The sequence below is a fragment of the Somniosus microcephalus genome, chromosome 19, assembly GCF_052327205.1.
Source record: "Somniosus microcephalus isolate GS21.2 chromosome 19, FLI_Smic_1.0, whole genome shotgun sequence".
Classification (NCBI taxonomy): domain Eukaryota; kingdom Metazoa; phylum Chordata; class Chondrichthyes; order Squaliformes; family Somniosidae; genus Somniosus; species Somniosus microcephalus.
The window spans coordinates 21,817,517-21,836,634 of record NC_141005.1 but is presented as its reverse complement, the minus strand read 5'-3'; the positions used below and the strand labels follow the sequence as shown (position 1 = coordinate 21,836,634).

General features: G+C 46.9%; 1 long non-coding RNA gene across 1 annotated transcript; it reads right to left on the bottom strand.

The window, feature by feature from the left end:
• Positions 1–594: 594 nt before the first annotated feature.
• On the bottom strand, positions 595–17,102 carry LOC147103618 (uncharacterized). The gene is made up of 3 exons (XR_015072387.1): positions 16,832–17,102; positions 6,176–6,258; positions 595–999 (listed from the first exon to the last, which is right to left on the bottom strand). It is a non-coding gene; the product is annotated as an uncharacterized LOC147103618 (long non-coding RNA).
• Positions 17,103–19,118: the final 2,016 nt, after the last annotated feature.

Below are 19,118 nucleotides of genomic sequence, written 5' to 3'. Positions count from 1 at the left end.
TGTAGATGGTACACACTGCAGCCACTGTAGTGGAGGGGGTGGAGAACAATTCACCTCTGTGTCCGGTCCTAGCTCAGTTTCCTCCTGTGGGGGATTCCAGAACAAGGGGGCACAATCTTAAAATTAGAGTTAGGCCATTCAGGACTGAAATCAGGAAGCATTTTTTTCCACACACAAAGGGTAGTGGAATTCTGGAACTCGCTCCCCAAAAGGCTGTGGATGCCGGGGGAATTGAAATTTTCAAGACTGAGATGGACAGATTTTTATCAGGTAAGGGTATCAAGGGATATGGGTCTAAGGTGGATAAATGGAGTTGAGGTACAGATCAGCCATGATCTAATTAAACAGGCTCGAGGGGCTGAATGGCCTCCTCCTGTTCCTGTGCTCCGAAAGAGAAAGTAAAGTGAGTGTTCTTGGTCCTGATGGCTCTACAATGACTCCTGCTAGATAGTGTGGCCGTGTGGAAAACGGGCAAAGACTGAATTGGGCTAGGCTGCCAAACAACCTGCAACAGTAACCGTTCAGGCTCAAACCTGAAGAATCAAATCAAATCAAATCAAATCAAATCAACAACTTTTATTGTCATTGTTAGTGCACATGTGCAGTACAACGAAATGTAGGCTTGCGGCTCCCGGGAGTGTACATTTGGATTAAGACATTTAAACATTCAACATACATTTGGCTTGTAGTATATTAACATAAACATAACCATAATAAAGTGCATTGGCAGATGTGCAGGCTTTAGAGTTTATTTGTGGAGTTCAGTAGGATGACAGCCCTGGGAAAGAAGCTGTTCCTAAATCTGGTCGTACGGGTGCGAATGCATCTGTAGCGTCTCTCAGATGGCAGGAGGGCGAACAGACTGTGGCTGGGGTGGGTAGGGTCTTTGATGATGGACCGTGACCTCCGTAGACAGCGTTTCTGGTATATGTGCTCTATGGTCGGTAGCCGGGTGCCACTAGTGTGGGAAGAGAGGGCAGCCAGTGCAAGAGTCAGCACCTACAGGATAGGAAGGCAGTAAAGAGGGGCACGATTACCCCAGCATAAACACCATTTAATAACAGAGGTGATGTTAACAAGGGCTCCTCTGTGCTATAAGAACATAAGAATTAGGAGCAGGAGTAGGCCGTACGGCCCCTCGAGCCTGCTCCGCCATTCAATAAGATCTTGACTGATCTTCTACATCGACTCCACTTTCCCGCCCTTTCTCCATATCCCTTGATTCCCTTAGTGCCCAAAAATCTATCGATCTCTGTCTTGAATATACTCAACGACGGAGCCTCCACACCCCTCTGGGGTAGAGAATTCCAAAGATTCACCACCCTCTGAGTGAAGAAATTTCTCCCCATCCCAGTCCTAAATAGCCGACCCCTTATCCTGAGACTTCTCAGTCCTACATGTCCTCGTTTGTTTGCGAGGTGCAGGAAGCTGGAGTGATGTAGGGCAAGGGGATGAACTCGCACTGCCAGTGCGAGGGTCGGTGCTCAATCTGTTGAGAGACTGGCAGCGGATTTCCCTGCCGCTCCCCCACCCCCCCACCCCACCACCCCCTCCAGTCTGCGTCAACTATTTGCAAAAATTTATGGCTGGCAATAGGTCCCTGAACACATGGAACCCATCCACTGATGGTGCGATTGATTATCAGCCGCAGCAGCTAAAGATTACTTCAGTATCAAATTGCTCGGAAAAAAAGCTACATCTTATCTCAGAATAATAAATGCTTATCAATTCTTGGCTCGAACCCCTAAATTAAGACCAACTTTTAATTAAATCAAAAATGTATCTTTTTTTATTTTGCTGTGGAGATTTGTGTTCACTTCCCAAGGCCTCACTTTCACACTGAGTCCGTTATCAGACTTTATCTCATCCTCATTATAAGATAAGAACGCATGCTGGTTCAAAACATGCTTTTCCGCACGCCGCCCCACAACTGTAGAAGGAAAGTGTTTGTACTGAGCAGTTCCGCCGAAGCCTCAGGGCTCTGATCAAGCCGTCTCGCGGCTTCTGCTGTAAAGTACGTGGAGAGTGGGTGAGGGCAGCATCGGGTGTGCTGGGCGCCATGACCGAGTAGTCCATCGATGCTCGCTGTACAGGCCCACCCATAAAGGGATGGCTCCTTGGGTGAGGTATCAGGCAGAACCAAATCCCAGCAAGTCTTCAGGAGTGCAGAGATAAGAGGAGAATTTTTTTTTTTTAAATACTGCTGACACTTCTAAGAAGGAAACGGTTCAAGGTGAAGGGTTGTTACCAGGGGCAACAAGTTAAAAATGAGGAGATTAGGAGTAAAAGGAAAAGTCAGGAGTAACATTTTACTACACAAAGTGGAATAAGTTACCAAAGAAGGTCATTTAGAAAAGAAAAATATAGAAAGACTTGCATTTAGAGGGGGGAAATAGATTATGAGAGTAAGCTTGCAGGGAAGATAAAAACTGATTTCTATACATATGTGAAGAGAAAAAGATTGGTGAAGTCAAGCGCAGGTCCCTTGTAGTCAGAATCAGGGGAATTTATAATGGGGAACAAAGAAATGGAAGACTTTGGTTCTGTCTTCACAAAGGAGGACACAAATAATCTCCCAGAGATGTCGGGGAACATAGGGTCTAATGAGGGAGGAATTGAATGAAATCAGTATTTGTAGGGAAATGGTGTTAGGGAAATTGATGGGATTGAAGGCCGATAAATCCCCAGGGCCTGATAATCTACATCCTAGGGTACTTAAGGAAGTGGCCCTAGAAATAGTAGATGCATTGCTGGTCATCTTCCAAAATTCTATAGCCTCTGGAACAGTTCCCATGGATTGGAATATAGATAATGTAACCCAACTATTTAAAAAAGGTGGTAGAGAGAAAACGGGGAATTATAGACCGGTAAGTCTGACATCGGTAGTGGGGAAAATGCTAGAGTCCATTATAAAATAGCAGAGCACTTGGAAAACAGTGACAGGATCGGACAAGTCAACATGGATTTACAAAAGGTAAATCATGCTTGACTAATCTACTGGAATTTTTTGAGGATGTAGCTGGTAGAATAGATAAGGGAGAACCAGTGGATGTGGTGTATTTGGACTTTCAGAAAGCTTTCAATAAGGTCCCGCATAAGAGATTAGCGTGCAAAGATAAAGCACACGGGATTGGGGGTATGGTACTGTCTTGGATAGAGAACTGGTTGGCAGACAGGAAGCAAAGAGTTGGAATAAATGGGTCTTTTTCCGAGTGGCAGGCAGTGACTAGTGGGGTACCGCAGGGATCGGTGCTAGGACCCCAGCTATTCACAATATATATATAAATGATCTAGACGAGGGAACTAGATGTAATATCTCCAAGTTTGCAGATGACACAAAGCTGGGTGGGCGTGTGTGCTGTGAGGAGCATGCAGAGAAACTCCAGTATGATTTGGACAGGTTGGGTGATTGGGCAGATGCATGGCAAATGCAGTATAATGTGGATAAATGTGAGATTATCCACTTCGGTGGCAAAAACAGGAAGACAGATTATTATCTGAACGGCAATAGATTGGGAAAAGGGGAAGTGCAATGAGACCTGGGTGTCCTTGTGCACCAGTCGCTGAAGGTAAGCATGCAGGTGCAGCAGGCGGTTAAGAAGGCAAATGGTATGTTGGCCTTCACAGCGAGAGGATTCGAGTACAGGAGCAAGGATGTCTTGCTGCAGTTGTACAGGGCCTTGGTAAGACCACACCTTGAGTATTGTGTGCAGTTTTGGTCACCTTATCTGAGGAAGGATGTTCTTGCCATGGAGAGAGTGCAGCAAAGATTCACCAGACTGATACCTGGGATGGCAGGAATGATGTATGAGAGAGATTGGGTCGATTGGGCTTATACTCGCTGGAGTTTAGAAGAATGAGAGGGGATCTCATTGAAACTTATAAAATTCTAATAGGACTAGACAGACTAGATGCAGGAAGGATGTTCCCGATGGCGGGGGAGTCCAGAACCAGGGGTCACAGTCTAAGGATAAGGGGTAAGCCATTTAGGACAGAGATGAGGAGGAATTTCTTCACCCAGAGAGTGGTGAACCTGTGGAATTCTCTACCACAGAAGGCAGTTGAGGCCAATTCATATATTCAAGAAGGAGTTAGATATATTTCTTAAGGCTAAAGGGATCAAGGGATATGGGGAGAAGGCAGGGACAGGGTACTGAGTTTGGATGATCAGCCATGATCTCATTAAATGGCGGAGCAGGCTCGAGGGGCCGAATGGCCTACTCCTGCTCCTATCTTCTATGTTTCTATGTTTCTATCGTGCCTTTGACAGCCTCAGGACGTTCCAGAGTGCTTTACAGCCAATGAAGTACTTTTGAAGTGTAGTCACTGTTGTAACGTAGGCAACGCCAATCTGCGCACAGCAAGCTCCCACAAACATCAATGTGATGATGTCTAGATAATCTGTTTCTTTTAGTGATGTTGACTGAGGGATAAATATTGGCCAGGATGCTGGGGAGAACTCCCCTGCTCTTCTTCGACATCTACCTGAAAGGGCAGACGGTGGTCTCGGATCATTTGGAACCTATGATGTTTCAGTGAGTTTACCCTGCATATAATCGAGCCATTCGGACTGTTTAGGTCTCAGATTCAACCAGCTGGGGCAGGCAGTAGTGATGCTACACTGGGCTCGGTGCGCCTGGGTTAAGGAGGGGAAATTTGGACAGTGTTCCTACTCCTGATTGCTGTCCTACACTAGACGTGTGCATCTGAAAACACGGGGTGAAGAGAGCAACAGTCTTGTGATGCCCCCAAGGTTAAACAGTCTACTGACCCTAACTATCTGGGTTCACGCATGAAGAACGGCCACGTAAGCAAGATACCAGAGGGCAGCCAGTGCCAGTGAATGCAGCCAACATCTCCAGGATTAGGCGGAAGGGAGCAAGCTGGTAGAAAGGGGGAGGAACACAAGTAAAACTCCAGGTCAACTTCTTATCCAGTCCCATATTCTAGCCTCAATTCCCAAGGTTTTTATTCACTCATTCACTAAGTAACACACAGGCACACTGACATGAATCAGCCATTCATGAAAGAAAGACTTATGAAATGATACTGAATAGCCTGCGGGTGGCGCTGTCCAGGGAGAGTATAACTACTCGGGCACGGGCCCAGCTTGCGCAGGACATTCTTAACAGGAGCTAGTGAAGGACATAATTAGACCTCCATGTTGTAAAACAGTTGATTAAAGCTTTGTTTAACGCTTAGACCAAGTGCCTAGTAGTTTTTTTACGTCACACACCGTGCACATGGGCAGCACGTCTCATAGTATATAGGCATGTTACCTCAGTTACAAGGGAGCCCTAACTAACATGTTCCCTTAAACATTCTGGAGGGGTCTCCAAAGCTGAAGTACTTCTGACCTCCTCAGCTATTCAACAACAACAACTTGTATTTATATAGCACCTTTAACGTAGTAAAACTTCCCAAGGCGCTTCGCAGGCGCGTTATCAAACAAAATTTGACTTCGAGCCACATAAGGAGTCTGTAGACCAGGCTCCTGGGCAACGTTCCCGTTAAGCTGCACAGTCTGAAGGTCCCGCGTAGGCCGCTCATCGGCTTTTATATGGAAGAAACCGTGCATGCGTGAAAATTTGAATGGGCCACGCAGCCAGTTAAAGGGACCGCGCGCAGGAAAACAAATTAGAGGGAACATTGCTCCTGGGGTAAGGGCAGATGAAGGCAGGTCACCTCAGGTGTAACTGCATCCACCTCTGATAATTCTCTTCCTCTTCTAAATCTCTGAGTGCCAGGGAAATAATCCCTTCTTCAGATATGCAGCTGCTGGAAACAGATTTGCAGTTGGCAGCAATAGGCTGTTGCGAAAAGAACGGGGATGGAAAATAAAATGTAAAAAAAAAACAGCTCACTAAAGCAAAAAGGAAGTCCGCTATAAAAACACAGCAAAACGACTCCAAAAAGCAGCAATAAACGAACTCCTACTGGGACAGTAAAGATAATACGACACCCTCCAGGAATTTAACTCTCGATGGTCAGACAGTGCCTTGGCTCCAGTGCCCGTTTTAACTGGGCTGACAATACTATCAAAGCATTGCGAGCGTGCACGAGATTTGGCCCTTCAGTTAGCCCCTCACATGGTTGGTGCCACAGCTTACATCCCACATTTGAAAGTATCGCAAGATTTAGAATCAGGTGAGGTTCTGATTTACAACCTACTCACCCAATTTCCTGGCCTTCCCTGCAGCACACACCATTGGGATTTGTGTGCCTTATAATCATAGGGAGCTCCACGGTCGACTTTATCTGTAATGTCAAACAAAGGGATCTACTTTATAGAGCTCAACAATTTCAGATCATAACCTGGGCCCCCATCACATTTATATTTTTTATCCACACTTTTTGTTTGTGCTTTTTTTTCTTTTCTTCCCTCCCACATGGCAGCTGTCCCTCACTCTGCCAGCGCAATTCACACTCCATCTAGAGCCATCCTTTGTCTCTTAACCTGTCCCATTACCATCTCCTCTTGCCTTTAATATCTCTTAATGCCTCTTAACCTTTCCTGCCTTCCATCCTATCACAGACCTTCCCTTTTGTTCTTTCATCCCCTCCCCCATTTCCCAGCCCCTAAACTTGCTTTAAAATCTGTTCCTTTTCCTGCTTTTTTTTCCAGTTCTGACGAAAGGTCTTCGACCTGAAACGTTAACTCTGTTTCTCTCTCCACCGATGCTGCCTGGCTTGCTGAGTTTTTCCAGCGTTTTCGCTTGTTATTAAAGGGAACTGCTTGTTGGGCCCAATGGCCTTTGCTGTTCCTAGAAGCGTCCTTATATCCCTAACGTGTGTAACTTTCCGTGCAAATGAAAGAGTGAAATTATGCGATTTTGTTTTCCCCTCACTAGTTTTCCTTTGGTTGCACATCTTTCGGAAGTGAAGTTGAGAATTCTGCTCCATTGAGGCTTTGGCTGTCTCGGCGTGCTTCAGCCAGCACCAGCGAACAGCACACTCGCCTCATCTGGAAACAATTTGAAGGCAGCTGACAATCTCACCACACAGCCCAGAGCTACTCCCAGTCACAGAGCTTTCCTTATTCGTTACTCGTGAAATAAAGATAAAAAAGAAAGAGTTGCATTTATATAGCGCCTTTCACGGCATCAGGACGTCCCAAAGCTTTACAGCCAATGAAGCACTTTTTTGAAATGTAGTCACTGTTGGAAACGCGGCCGCCAATTTGTGCACAGCAAGCTCCCACAAACAGCAATGTGATAATGAGACCAGATAATCTGTTTTTAGTGATGGTGATTGAGGGATAAATATTGGCCAGGACACCGGGGAGAACTCCCCCAGCTCTGCTTCGAAATAGTGGCCGTGGGATCTTATACATCCACCTGAGTGAGCAGACGGGGCCTCGGTTTAACGTCTCATCCGAAAAATGGGAGAAGGGATTCAGTAAAACCTAAAATGTCATCTGGGCCCTTGAGTTTTAAGTCCACATCTTTCTTTGATTGTGCCATAATATTGCTTTAATGTCATAACCCCTGACCTCCCACTTCTGGGCCCTGCATCCAAACCGCGCCCTTCGCACTTTGTAAGGGTTTCGATTTCTCTTCTGCCCAATTTCCTCTCCCGCCCCTCTTCCTCCTGATGGCTCTTTTCTGGCGTACCGTGGGCTCTCGTCACTCGAAGGCTCTTCACTTTAGTTGCCATTCTCATGCGTGACCCTTGAGAATGACAGTTGGCGGAATAGAAACATAGAAACATAGAAACATAGAAGATAGGAGCAGGAGTAGGCCATTCGGCCCCTCGAGCCTGCTCCGCCATTCAATGCGATCATGGCTGATCATCCAAACTCAGTACCCTGTCCCTGCTTTCTCCCCATATCCCTTGATCCCTTTAGCCTTAAGAAATATATCCAACTCCTTCTTGAATATATTTAATGAATTGGCCTCTACTGCCTTCTGTGGTAGAGAATTCCACAGGTTCACCACTCTCTGGGTGAAGAAATTCCTCCTCATTTCTGTCCTAAATGGCCTACCCCTTATCCTTAGACTGTGACCACTGGTTCTGGACTCCCCCACCATCGGGAACATCCTTCCTGCATCTAGTCTGTCCAGTCCTGTCAGAGTTTTATAAGTTTCAATGAGATCCCCTCTCATTCTTCTAAATTCCAGCGAGTATAAGCCCAATTGACCCAATCTCTCCTCATACGTCATTCCTGCCATCCCCGGTATCAGCCTGGTGAATCTTCACTGAACTCCTTCCATGGTAAGAACACCCTTCCTCAGATAAGGCGACCAAAACTGCACACAATACTCAAGGTGTGGTCTCACCAAGGCCCTGTACAACTGCAGCAAGACATCCTTGTTCCTGTACTCAAACCCTCTCGCTACGAAGGCCAACATACCATTAGCCTTCTTAACCGCCTGCTGCACCTGCATGCTTACCTTCAGCGACTGGCGCACAAGGACACCCAGGTCTCATTGCACTTCCCTTTCTCCCAATCTATTGCCATTCAGATAATAATCTGCCTTCCTGTTTTTGCCACCAAAGTGGATAACCTCGCATTTATCCACGTTATATTGCATCTGCCATGCTTCTGCCCAATCACCCAACCTGTCCAAATCATCCTGGAGTTTCTCGGCATCCTCCTCACAGCACACACGCCCACCCAGCTTTGTGTTGTCTGCAAACTTGGAGATATTACATCTAGTTCCCTTGTCTAGATCATTAATATATATTGTGAATAGCTGGGGTCCAAGGACCGATCCCTGCAGTACCCCACTAGTCACTGCCTGCCACTCGGAAAAAGACCCGTTTATTCCAACTCTTTGCTTTCTGTCTGCCAACTAGTTCTCTATCCAAGTCAATACCTTGTCCCCAATCCCATGTGCCTTAACTTTACACGCTAATCTCTTATGCGGGACCTTATCGAAAGCCTTCTGAAAGTCCAAATACACCACATCCACTGGTTCTCCCTTATCTATTTTACCAGTTACATCCTCAAAAAATTCCAGTAGATTAGTCAAGCACGATTCACCTTTTGTAAATCCATGTTGACTTTGTCCGATCCTGTCACTGTTTTCCAAGTGCTCTGCTATTACATCTTTTATAATGAACTCTAGCATTTTCCCCACTACCGATGTCAGGCTTACCGGTCTGTAATTCCCCGTTTTCTCTCTACCACCTTTTTTGAATAGTGGGGTAACATTAGCTACCCTCCAATCCATGGATACTGTTCCAGATTCCATCGAATGTTGGAAGATGATCAGCAATGCATCTACTATTTCTAGGGCCACTTCCTTAAGTACCCTAGGATGTAGATTATCAGGCCCTGGGGATTTATCGGCCTTCAATCCCGTCAATTTCCCTAACACCATTTCCCTACAAATACTGATTTCTTTCAGTTCCTCCCTCTCATCAGACCCTATGTTCCCCGACATCTCTGGGAGGTTATTTGTGTCCTGCTTTGTGAAGACAGAACCAAAATATGTATTTAATTGGTCTGCCATTTCTTTGTTCCCCATTATAAATCCCCTTGATTCTGACTGCAAGGGACCTACGTTTGACTTCGCCAATCTTTTTCTCAACTCAATACTCAACCACACGAGGCATCAGAGCCAAATGTGGTCTAGTCCTCATCCAATTTCCACATGGGTGCGCATACAACAAAAGTCACTGGATAGTGATCAGGAAGAGCAACCCATACTGGTTTCCTCCCTCCCCCGGCCCAGGGGTCAATTATAGCACTCCTGCTGCTACTTCAAAACCAACACCAGCTTGCATTTATAGAACGTCTTTAATGTAAAGAACACCCCAAGGCAATTGACAGAGAGGCATAAGGAGAACAGACACAGAGCCAGGAAGGGATAGAGCGGGAGAGGTGACCAAAGGCTTGGGCGAAGAAATAGATTTTGAGGAGCTCTGTGAAGGAGGAAGGGGAAGTCGAGAGATGTATGGAGAGAATTCCAGAAAGTAGGAATCTGTCGCCATGGAGGCAGGAAGGGAGGGACGCACTAAAGGCAGGAGTCAGAGGAATAATACGTTTTTAGGGGGGATATATAGGCTGGAGAAGGTTGCAGAGATAGGGTAGGGCAAAGCCATGGAAGGATTAAAGATGAGGACAATGGATTTAAAGTTGGAGGTGTAGGTTATGGAGGGCAGGTGTGATGGATGAGCGGGATTTAGTGCAGGACAGGAAGTGTGTCAGAATTTTGCACAAGTTGGAGACCAACAAAGATCGAGTTGGAGTAGTCAAGTCTGGAGGTGACAAAGGCATTTATTGAGGGCTTCACTAGAGATGGGGCAGGGATAGAGTCAGAGGCGGTCACGGTTGTGAAAGTAGAAGTGAGCATTTCTTTGTGTTGGAAGGGATAATGGCCCAGAAATTCGGCTCTCCCCGGGTGAGTACGCACGGGGTACTCACCCGTAGGCCGAATGGAAGTGCCGGTTTTCTGCACGCACTGCGCATGCGCGGGAAACCGGCACTTCCGATCCTCTGAACGAAGAGGTTCAGAGGTCAAACGCGCACGCAGGAGAGGCTATGCGTGCGCATCGAACTTAGGTTTTTTTTGCAGGTTTTCCCGGGATCGTAAGCCTGCAGTATTTAGAAATGTAAAAAGCAGGCGTAAGGCCTGCTTTTTACAAGGTAAGTGGTCAATTAATTAAAATTAAAACATTTTTTCCACAGGTTTATTATTTTTAAATACTTTAAAGCAAGGTAAGTTTATTTTTAGCCCCGTTAGAATATAAAATTATTTTTTTCAAAAATTTTAATTATTGTTTAAAATAGTTATTTAATGGAATTTATAGTTTATTTAAAAAGTGTGATTTAAAAAAAAAAATATTTGAAGGTTTACTGCTATTTTGGGGCCGTAGTATTTATAAGTTTTGACAGGTCTTCCTATCAATCTTATGAATGGGCTTTTCCCTCCTCCGATTGGCTGCCCATGGCTCACGTGATCCCAGGGGACGCATCGCACTAACTGCGCCCCTGGGACATGCAAGCACAGCGCACTGGCAGCTGGGCCAGGCCCCGGAGCGGAATTCCACGGGGCCCTACAGCTCAACTGCCGGTGCGCAAGGTAAGTGCAGGTCGGGGGCTTACACCCGCGGGAAGCCCCCGACCCGAATTTCTGGGCCATGGAGTCTGAAACTAAACTCAGGGTCAAACATGGTGACAAGTTTCTTAATGTTTGGCTTAGCCTGACAACACCTAATGCAGCACAGGCCAGGGTTTGGATCCGGGAGCCTTTCCGATTGTACGGCTCAAATGCTCATTGGACGAACCCACAGAGCCTTTGGCAGAGCCGACTGAAAGGGTTTTATATCAGATGACTTTGGGCCGGTCTCAATGGGGTTCCTAACGGCCACTGATCCACAGCAAAAAACTGCCCACAATTCAGCACTAAATGATAACTCACGCTCAGAAAGGCTGGCGTGGGGAGTGAAAATATCACATGATACAGAAAAGTGCGGGGTGGGGGATCTATCTGAGGTTCAATTGAGGCATGTTGTCAAGACAATGTGAAGGATGCTTTACTTTGCATCCAACCTACACTGACCTGGAAGTGCTGACCAAGTTGCACAATGGGAAAATGTTCCCATTTCCCAGTACTGACAATCTTCAATCGAGTGCTAAATACCCAAAGTATCCTATTTCCAGCATTGTCTGGTTTTGGCACGACACAGTGGCACAAAGATCCATGGGCTTACTTTGCACAGCTGGGAGCCATAAATCAAAGAGGTTCCATGGGCTGAAGTCAAACTTGGCTTCTTTATGTGCAGTGGTGGCAATGGAGGAAGTAGGGTGAGGCACCCAGCATGAATATAAACATCCCAAAATAACCACTTGATTCCTGTTCTCCTTCCCTGGTTGGAAACTAATGTTTACAATATTTAAAGTACTACATGTGTCAACGTTCTTCTTTTAAAGGCAAACTCCTGGCATTTTAAACTGTCTATATCTCATTTAATGGATTCCTTCTCAATGGCCTCCCCTTATGGCAGCCCTGAAGCGAAAGTGGAGCCATTGAGGATAATGTTAACCTAACTTATCGGACAGGAAACCCACGGGATCGGGTGGAAGGCCGGTTTTACACTCCGGCCGATATTACTCTCCACTGACTTCAATCTGCACGGTATAAAACCCAGCGTCGCACCCGATTCACATCAGTTTCCCGACAGGTGTATTAGGTTAAAATTGCCCCCATTTTCTCAACATTCCACATTAATTCAGAGCAGTAGCTTTTCACGTTTTCATTTTATTCAACAAGGTGCGGAATCCTGGCCTTCTGGTGTGGATGTCACGATAGGATGATAAAGATCTGGGACTCCCTCAATGGCTCCATGGTTCAATAGGCCACGTGGTGCGGTATTGAGGAACACAGACCATTGATTTCTGGTTTGTGCAGCGTTAGCCAGTCTCAGTGGTGGGGAGCACAGGCACAATGGGTCAAATGGCTTTCTTCTGTATCACTCTAATTAGCCTCAGTATCTCTAGTGTCACCTATAGATCAGTGGGTAGCACACTCGCCTCTAAGTCTAGAAGGTTGCGGGTTCACAGTCTCACTCCACAGGACATGAGCACATAAATCTAGGCTGACACTCCAGTGCACTGCTGAGGGAGTGCTGCACTGACGGAGGTGCCGTCTTTCAGATGAGACGTTAAACTGAGGCCCCGTCTGCTCTCTCAGGTGGACGTAAAAGATCCCAAGGCACTATTTCGAAGAAGAGCAGGGGAGTTATCCCCAGTGTCCTGGCCAATATTTATCCCTCAATCAACATAAGAAAAACAGTTTATTTGATCATTATCACTGTGATGAAATATTTCCATTCATCACTGCCTGTGACTGAGATCGGTTTCAGTGTCATTTCCCTTCCCCCAGACCTCATTGTATTGTGTACTGGAATGTGCTGTATTGTATACTGGAATGTGCTGTGTGTAGGGCTCCGCCCATACCTGGCCCCGTTTGTAAGCTAGCTTCAGTCTAGCCACACTCTCCAGAAGGACGACATCTCTCTCGCTTACGTGTTTCGTTCTAAGTTAATAAAAGCCTTGTTTTGTTCTGCTACCTTCGAGTCTCGGAATTATTGAGGCACATCAATCACATTGCTGTTTGTGGGAGCTTGCTGTGCGCAAATTGGCTGCCGCGTTTCCCACATTACAACAGTGACCACACTTCAAAAAGTACTTCATTGGCTGTAAAATGCTTTGAGATGATCGGTGGTCATGAAAGGCGCTATAGAAATGTAAGTTTTTTTAGGTTAGGGAAAAGACATCAGTCATGGCTTTTGCTCCTGATCTTCGTGCAATGACCCTGCTGGAAACTGCATCTCTGTGGATTGGATTGGGTGCAACCAAAATGCCCCCATGGTTGAATTGCCTATCAACACTGGCTGCCACATGGGTAAGGTACGAGCAGGGTGCCTATACACCGGCAAGTGTAACTGCCTTCAAGAGAAGAGGGATGAAAACTGTAGAGAAGTCCCAGATCCAAATCAACAAGATTTAACCCAAAAGGTCAGCAGCTTCCTCACACTGGGTCATGAAGGATTGACATTGACTCTCCTATTGCAGCAGGTGAGCAAGAGCCCTTCAGGGAACTGTCCTTGGCTCTGTGCGCTTCCTCATCTTCATCAATGTCCCATAGGATCGTGTCAGGAGTGTTGTCCCTTTCCCTGGTGACACCACCTGGAAAGGGTTTGAATCCCAAGTTCGAGAAAAGCAACAATTGAACCAGTGTAAAAACAACACAAAGCTGGATACTGGCTTGGCAAATGATGAGTTATCCTCAGCACTTTCCGTACAAGGTAATCCTTCCATCTTTGAAGAATAACATTATCATAAACACTGTTAATTTTATACCTTATCTATACCTCATGGAAACCTATCATTTCTCCCCTGAGCCTCCCAATTAGGGTGACCTCAGCATATGTTTGAGAGCTTTCATTCCACAACAGTAATGGGAGCTGGTGCCTGTGGGTGGGCGACACTCCCGACTGGGTACTATTCATACAGATTCAACCTTGAAATAAAGACTGCCATGTAAAGCAACCTCCTGTTGTAAAAACCCACCCTTGGCGAAATGGGTTCAATGCCGGTTTTAGTCCACAGTCTTGCCAATACAAATGTTAAACCTGGTGATGGTTATTGTTATTCATAGCTACTGGTTGGCAGTACCCCTCTATGGCATCACCCCATCCCCCCCACCTCCCCACACCTGTTTGTTTAATTGAAACCATTGACTGAACAACAACAATCATAACTTGTATTTATATAGCGCCTTTAACATAGTAAAACGTCCCAAGGCGCTTCACAGGAGCATTACCGAGCTACATAAGCAGATGTTAGGGCAGGTGACCAAAAGCTTGGTCAAAGAGGTAGGTTTTAAGGAGCGTCTTAAAGGAGGAAGGAGAGGTAGAGAGGTGGAGAGGTTTAGGGAGGGAATTCCAGAGCTTCGAGCCTTAAGGCACGGCTGTTGTGTCTGTGTATAATAAGACACAGACTGCAGGAGAACGGTATAACAGGTGTTTACTCAACGTGGCTCACACGGGAACTGAGCTGTACAGATTACTACTCAGTGCTATATACAGGTGTGGTCACTGCCGGTACTGCAGTATACATGAGCTGTAAAAGATAGTTCCCCCCTTAAAGGTATATACATTACAACGGCCGCCAATGGTGGAGCAACTAAAATCGAGGATACTCAGGATGCCAGATTTAGAGGAGCGCAGAGATCTCAGAGGGTTGTGGGGCTGGAGATTACAGAGATAGGGAGGGGTGAGGCCATGGAGGGATTTGAAAACAAGGATGAGAATTTTAAAATTGAGGTGTTGCTTAACCAGGAGCCAATGTAAGTCAGCGAGCACAGGGGTGATGGGTGAACGGGACTTGGTGCGAGTTAGGACACGGGCAGCAGAGTTTACGGAGGGTAGAAAGTGGGAGGCCGGCCAGGAGTGCGTTGGAATAGTCAAGTCTGCAGGTAACAAAGGCATGGATGAGGGTTTCAGCAGCGGATGAGCTGAGGCAGGAGCGGAGTCGAGCGATGTTCCGGAGATGGAAATAGGCCTTAGTGACTCTCCACAGGTGCGGTTACGACGACACCATTTTAACCACGTTAAAAGTTAGTAGTAAACCCCTTACACACAATACAGGTAAACGCACGTCACACGTATATTTACTGAATGAACATCTACCACCATTCTGTGCAAAACTTTCACCAAAGTTTGGAATTCTGGCATGCATTTATCAGACATGACACACCTTGGTGCACCTTCTTGGTTTTTAGGAACCCCCAAGGTTGCCCTCTGCCTTAGCCCTGAACCCACATCTTCCTCTTGTTTCTCTCCTATCTCCCTAATGGCCTCTCTGAACTCATCTTGTCCTTGAGACCCATCTCCTTCTCTCTTAACCCTATTCCCACTAAACTGCTGACCATCCTAACTTCCCTTCCTGGTCCCCATGAAAGCTGACATTGTAAATGGTTCTCTCTCCTCAGGTACTTCCCCCCCCCCTTTCAAATCTGCCATTATCCCCCCCCTCAAAAAACCCACCCTTGAGCCCTCTGTCCTTGCTATCTACCGCCCCATCTCCAACCTCCCTTTCCTTTCCAAAGCTCTTGAAAATATTGCCTCCTCCCAAATCCATGCCCATCTTTCCCGCAATTCCATGTTTGAACCTCTCCAAACAGGTTTCTGCTCCTGCAACAGCACTGAAAATGGTCCTAAACTAAGTCTCAAATGACATCCTCTGTGACTGTGATCATGGTGCACGATTTCACCTCATCCTTCTCGACTTCCCTGCAGCCTCTGATACACTCCTCCTCCATTGCCTCTCCTCCATTGCCCAGCTGAGTGGGACTGCCCTCGCCTGGTTCCCCTCTTACCTATCCATTCGTAGCCAGAGAATCTCCTGCAATGGCTTCTCTTCCCGCTCCTGCAGTGTTACCTCTGGAGTCTCCCAAAGATCTATGCTTGGTTCCCTCCTATTTCTCATCTACATGTTGCCCCTCGGCGATATCATCCAAAGAGATGACATTAGGTTCCACATGTACGATCATGACACGCAACTCTACCTCACCACCACTTCTCTTAATCCTTCCACTGCTTCTGTGTTATCAACTTGCTTGTCTGACATCCAGTCCCGGATGAGCCACAATTTCCTCCAATTAAACATTGGAAAGACCAAAGCCATTGTCTTTGACCCTCGCCACTAATTCCATCCCCATCCCTGGCCACTTTCTCAGGCTGAAGCAGGTTGTTCGAAGCATTGGCTTTCTATTTGACCCTGCGCTGAGCTTCCGACCCCATAACCTCTCCATCACAAAGACCGCCTACTCACCCCTCCATAATATCACCAGTCTCCGCCCCTGCCTCAGCCCATCTACTGATGAAACCCTCTTCCATGCTTTTATTACCTCCAGACTCAACTATTCCAACGCACTCCTGGCCGGTCTCCCAGAATTCACCCTCCATAAACATGAGCTCATCCAAAACTCCGCTGCCTGTATCCTAACTCGCACCAAGTCCCGTTCACCCATCACCCCTGTGCTCGCTGAACTACAATGGCTCCTGGTCCGTCAACACATCAAATTTAAAATTCTCATCCTTGTGTTCAAATCTCTCCATAGCCTTGCCCGTCCTTATCACTACAACCCTCCAATTCTGGCCTCTTGCACAGCTCCCATTCCCTTCGCCCATTGGCCGGTAGCGGCTGTGCCTTCAGACATCTAGTTCCTAAGTTCTGGAATTTCCTCCTTAAACCTTGCTGCCGCTCCACATCTCTCTCCCCCTTTTAAGACCTTCTGACCATTAAAACAATCCTCTGACCACGCTTTTAGTCACCTGTCCTAATAGCTTCTTCTTTGGCTCAGTGTCAACTTACTCTCCTGTGAAGCGCCGTGGGACGTTTTACTATGTATAAATGACCGTTCCTCTTGTCCAGCAGTTGCAAGCGGTACGTTGACTTCATCAAGAGTGACTGCTGAGAATATTGACTCGCCAGACCCGCCCCTGCTCTCCTCCATCCAGAACACGATTGGATGTGGCTTGCCCTTTGCCGTGACATGCCCTGTTGGAGCTGCTCATCATTGGCTGGGCTTGTTTTCTTCTGCTGGCCTGGAGCAAATTATTCCGATTGGTTGAGCTGACCACGATGACTGCTCCCCTCTTCATACAATGTTGCTGGTGTTTCCATGGTGCTGAACTCTGGTGTTTTCACCTCTGTTACACAGTAATTTAGCAGATAACCAATAAGCAGCAGTAACCGGGAAGTACAGCACACACTATGATTGGAAAGCACTCTGCTTGTCGTCTTACCATTTTATCAACACAGTGCACAAAAAGGTTAAAGTACACATGCATATGCTGTGTGACTGATTAATGAGATGACATGCCCAATAACAGTGTCTATTACTCAGTTTTTATTTACTAATTGGCCACATCTGGATTCCCAATTAGCCACATGTGGCTGGTGCCTAACAGATTGGACAACACTGCCCCACACAGTGAAGCCCGCCCATCGCTCACAGTACACCAATTCAATGGATGGCTTTCCGCCCAGCGACTGTCAGAGGACCCAGCATCAAGTTATCCGTTGCTGGTGCCCTTGGCAGTGCCTGAGAGTGAACTTATTACTGGGCTACTCCCACATTACAACAGCGACTCCACTTCAAAAAGTACTTCATTGGCTGTAAAGCGCTTTGGGACGTCAGGTGGGTCATGAAAGGCGCTATAGAAATGCAAGTCTTTCTTTTCCTTTTCTTTTTTCTGCTCGCAAGGCTGCGGAAAAGGGAAATTTATTTTAGAAAGTCCTGGAATCTATCAGAAACCCGATGCTTGCCACATCAGGAAAACAGACTCCGATGTAAATGGATACGTAAAGCGAAGGGACAGGGCAAAGGTCAAAGACTTTATTTTGTCAAGGTCTGGACCTTGTGGGAGAGTGGAGGATAAACGATACACAGTAGAAATGATAGAAACAGAAGGACAGGATGTCAGGAAAGAGAACGGCCTGGACCGAGTGGTTACAATTATCTTACTCTGACAATAGGATGCCAGTAAAAACTGCCGTGATTTTGACTTTGGAATGTATCAATGTCAATGTTCAGACGACTGGTGCAATCACTGACGTTTCGCAGATGCTTGTCTCTGGGCAAAATAGTCACAGAGTGAACGAGAGCTGCCACTAACTCGGTGAGGTGGGAATTCCTGGTCTCAGCACCGGCACAACCTGGGCCAGCGGCGGTCGGGTCTCACCGAACCTCCTACAGGAGATGCTGCCGCGAAGGTTCCTACATACAATGGCCTCACCAGGGGCTGAGCGCTTCTTTTCGAAAACGCTTCGTCCGATTAATTTTCACTTGCTGATCAGCTCCCCACCTCCCCGCACGGTGGGGCTGCCTCCTGTTTGTTGTTTATTTCCCCCCCCCCCCCAGTCTTGGTTTTAGGCAAAGGGGGTGATTTTGCCAATGGGGACGTGATGGAAGCGGGACTGCTGCTTGTCGGGGTTTAGTCCCGCCTCCATCGACTTGTGGCCAATCCACACTATTGTCCCTTGATTGACCTTGTTAAGCTTAGCAGGCCAATTAAGGGAAAGCCGGTTACTGGTGACGTCAGTGAGTGCCGTTTCATCTGTCAAGAGCTTTTGACAGATAAATTGTCATCGTTTGACCGCTCTGTGAAGCTGTCACACACTGACAATCTGTCTTCTAAGTTGCGTCTTTACTCAAGACTCAATTAGAAAGCCTTCCTGAGCAGAAAGCAGAAGGCTGCAGCTTTTGAGAGTGCAGCGGCCATTCTGCTTTCTCTGCCGGTGAGCTGAGAGACTCCCGAGACCTGAAGGGATGAAGCCTGGAGGAAGAAGCAAAGGTAAGTAAAGCTTTTAAAATACTCAACACTCACCTCACACACTCACCTCACACACTGCACCCATCACTCACCTGCACACCGGACATCTCGGCCCCTCCGACCCCCGCAGACCCATGGCTCGCCTCGCTGACCCTGGCGAAGTTCAGAGCCGTCGGGAAGCCCACACTTTAGGTGGCAAAATAGGGATTATTCAAAAAACTGCCTATTAACTACCAGTTAACAGACAGTTAATTGGCAGTAATCCCCTTCCCGCCTCGAGGAGGCGGCTCCCAGCGCGGTTCGGGTACCCGCCTCCTGGGAAG